We start from the raw sequence: 4,376 nt of genomic DNA on the forward strand, positions 1-4,376 counted from the left end.
TAGGAATTGGTCAAGGTTTTCTTCGTTGCCAATGCTACCAAGTAGTATAATCCATCACGCTGCTTACCCAAACCAATCATCCTCCTTGTAGCCAGATCCTGCAAAACACACCAATATGGGAAAAATGTCACTGAACAATTCAAGCCCCTTGTCAGACGACTGACCGATAACAGATCAACTTTGAATGTAGGCACACACAATACATCATGCAGATAATACACAGAATTCAGAGGCAATGATCCTTTTGCAACAATATTAGCCTTCTCTCCGCTAGGTAATAACACAGGAGGCAATGAACAATTTTTACTTTTTTATGCGAAAATAATTTAGGAGATGAAGAGATGTGATCCGTCGCCCCGCTATCAATGATCCAGCTGAGGGAAGCGATCTTAGATAAACCTGGTTTAGTTACAGCAGGATTGGCTTGTGAATTAGACTGATTGGGCTTGCTGCTCCTAACAACGATGGTAGCTGAATGTGATTGAGGACTAAAAGAATCATCAGATACTTTGTGATTCAAAATAGCCAAAACTTGTACGTTGAAGTTGTTGCTCAGAGAGAGGACTGCAACCGGAGGTACCGTTTTGCCGATTAGATTGGTTTGGTCGATTATGTTGGTTGAACACTATCACCAAGACCGGATGATCAGAATGATCAATGAAAAATGATCTGAAATTTTGATTTCCCATGGAAACGAGATCAAGGATTGTTGTACGAGATATAGAGTACAACGTAATGAAAAGAAAATTCGTTGCATGAAAGATAAGGTGCAGCGGCTATGGAGTCAGGATTTTAGTCCTGCTCTGATACCATGAAAGAATGAGAAACCAATAGGCTGAAGAGATGATATTGCATTGATGCATTGTCGATTACATACAGATTACATATAGAGGGTACAAACCTATATTCATAAGGTAACTAATCTCACTTATCCTATAATCAAGCTATAATAAAGGAGTACAAAAGTAACGGATATCTATAGATCATACAGAGGATATTTAGGATTACTTTCCTAACAGATGCAGATGGAGCTTCGTATTCTAAAGCAAAGGGATCTGTGAGAAAACAGAGGACTGGATATAAAGGCAAAAACCAGTAGCAAGAAACAGTTGAGCATGACCCCAGCCAAAGGTACAAGCAAAGGATGAAGGTGATCTGCTTTGTGGTTATCTGCTGTTGACACTTGTAACCATCTAGTGCCTTTGCCAGGTTGGTCAAAACTTTAGAATCGATCAAATGTCTATACATGCCTGGCACCATTATTCTGTAGCGTACTATATTTAGTATCACAGTTAGGGTTGGCTAGTTGTAACTGTTGACTTGATTTCCATTATAAATGAATAGTAAGTGGGTCTATTTCTCTTTTTTTTTTTTCTTTTTTTCTTTTTTTCTTTGTCCTGCAAGAAACTGTGGTTTCATTGAATTAACAGATTATCGTAAATTTATCTAGTAATAATCATCCTTAACTTACCAACTCTTCTACTGGGTTTGAGTCCTTTAATGAACAGTAGAAAACTTTACATCAATAATAATCCCTACACTGTTCGTCTGTTCCATCCTTTTTATAAGGTCCACCCTGTTGTAGTACTCTCTCCTCTATTGGTGAAGTCCTAGAATAAGTTGGTTTATATTGTCTGCAAGCTACTTCTTTGTTCAAGAAGTCACACTAATGAGTTAATGCCCTCATTTACTACCTCCTGGTCTTCCTTTTCTTATTAAAAATGATCAGATTGCATGTTCTGATATCCCTTAGATTCAGGTGGAGTGTATCTTGACCAAAGAGTTTTCATCCACATTATTACCCCTCTGCTGCACTTACGTTTGATATAAATGTGTTAAATACTCGATCCCTCTTCCACATCTTCTGTTGGCCTAGTTGATAAGGCAGTTCACATGGTTAGTGATAGTTAATGAGATCAGCCATAGAATACTTTGAAGCATAAGAGCTTGGCATTCTTTGGCAGTAACACATACAATAACAACAAAGTTTAGGGTTGCTTTCCACACTACTGATTTTGGTTGGGGGAAGAAATTTTTTTGTTCCTTTATCATGGGGCAGGACAGGAAAAGTATAAATGTGCTTCTGGGAGTACCAGCTTCTGATATAGTTCTTGAACTTGCAAATTCATGTGTTTCTTATGTTTTGCTTGATTTCATTTGAATGTTTGCCGTCTTTCTCATGAGGTACTATATTTCATCAGCGATTCTTGAAGATGAATTAATCAACTTGAGAATCTGGTATTGTTCTGTTTGTGTGCTACTGCTATTAATTTGTACTTTTTCCTTGAATAACAATTAAACAAGAGCTTGTTACAGAAGGGTGGTAGGGTGATACATACCTATTTCCAAATTAGTAATTTGAATTTGCAAATGGGTCTCCTATTACCAGAATTCTATTTGATGAATTGGTATTAAGTTTGTTATAGTACCAGTACCATGTAGCCATTGCCAAGGCCAACAGTACACTAGTAGCCAAGGAGAACTGTAGTAGGGCAAAATTATCTTTTGCATCCCCTTTATTATTTGAATTGAAGTCAATTTCGTTCATCTTCTCTTTTGGATTTATTATTCTCAATTGTATTGATGGGAACTGTTATGAAATTGACTATCTCAGTAAATGATCAATTGGCAAGACACACACACGCGCGCACACACACACACACAGTTTCTCAGGTGCGGACGTCTGTACCTAAGCAAAAGGTACGGATTTCCTATTTTTCCCCACATTCCGATCACACATTTACATCTTAACCGTTCAATTTTTAGGTCTTAATGTATAGATCATCTCTGCAAAATTTCAGCTAAATTGATGATCGTTAAGTCGTTATTTTTCCAAGAGATGTAATAGGCAATTGCCATATACTTTGTAGTAAATGCCATTGGTTTAGTTTTTCTTCACATAGGCTCATCCAAAATAAGTATGATGTCTAGGAAGGTTTTGAGATAAGTGATACTTAAGCGAGGTTTGCTCCACCGACATCTCTCTACTCACCTGGTCATATTTATTTTGGAGTTACCGAAGGAAGTCAAACGACTACCTTTGTTTTTCATTAGCTAGCATTTGGATTAGATTCTCCTAATGGTTAAGAGACAATGATGTACTCCGTTGGCTTATGAATAAAATTTCGAGTTCTTTTTATTATGACTCAATTTTGATTCTGAACATATTACTTTGTGACTACGATGGCTGGGCCATCAATATTAATTCAAGGACATGGAATAGCCTAAGTTCCCCTTACCAAATGACACCTTAATTGATTACTGTCACAAAAGCTCTCTACGCTCATAGGGCAAATCGCACTTATGAATAGTCAACAGATTCTATACGAAAACGCATGTAGATAACTAAAATGAGTTCCTTTGCAATACCTCTAATAATTGCGAACAAAGGCGCATCTTAGAGAAGTTTATGTGTCTCTCTAGTGGACTCTATGTCACTATTCGAGCTATTAAATCCAATAAAAGTTATGAGATCAGATCTCTTGGATTTAGACACATAATGGCTTTGTCACAACAGGATAGGACATCCTAGTCATGATGATCCGTCTACTAAAGACTTCACACGGATATCTATTTTCTCGAGTCAAACGAAGCATGAATCAAAAGTTGATTCTTGGACTAAGTGTGACCACCGCTGTCGTCCACCACCAGCCTAGGGCTAGCATAGTCCTTATCCATGACGCCATGGATAGCATACATCATGGTGATAACGCCCCAGGTGATGTTGCAATCACCAACTTTGCTTCAAATAGAGTTTCAGACGCTCAGGCCCAACCAAAATCCTCATTGATTGCTTCTAAAGCCTCTTGCTCATTTTACAAAGCCCGTTCCTTAGGGAAATTAGGACTGAGACCGTCCTATGCAAAGGATATGAAAATACTCATTTTGTTCTTACATAGAACCTATGGGGATTCTATGGACTGATTCAACCAACTTGCGGAAGTTTAAATATCTCATGATGTTGGTTGACACGCAAACACGCTGGTCACTTGTTGTGCCATTGTCCACTTGTAATGCTGCTTATGCTACACTCCTTGCACATATCATATGACAACGAGCTCACTCCCCAAATCATCCTATTCAGTCAATTGGATTTGACTATGCTAGGGAGTTTACATCGAAGACTTTCGATGGTTATTGCAATGGGACTGATGTTGAACATCATATTCCCATGTACACACCTAAATGGTCTCGCGAAAATGACTATGATAGTCGTCAGGATTTGGTAATGCGCACCAACCTCCTTATATCCGCTTAGGGTGATGCAATATCGCATGCAGCTATGTTAATTCGTCTACGACCCACCGCTACTCAATCTACCTCTGCGTTACAGCTAGTGACTGGATACAAGTATCGTACTTATGCATATTTGAGTG

Source organism: Rosa chinensis, chromosome 7 (genome assembly GCF_002994745.2).
Source record: "Rosa chinensis cultivar Old Blush chromosome 7, RchiOBHm-V2, whole genome shotgun sequence".
NCBI classification, from domain to species: domain Eukaryota; kingdom Viridiplantae; phylum Streptophyta; class Magnoliopsida; order Rosales; family Rosaceae; genus Rosa; species Rosa chinensis.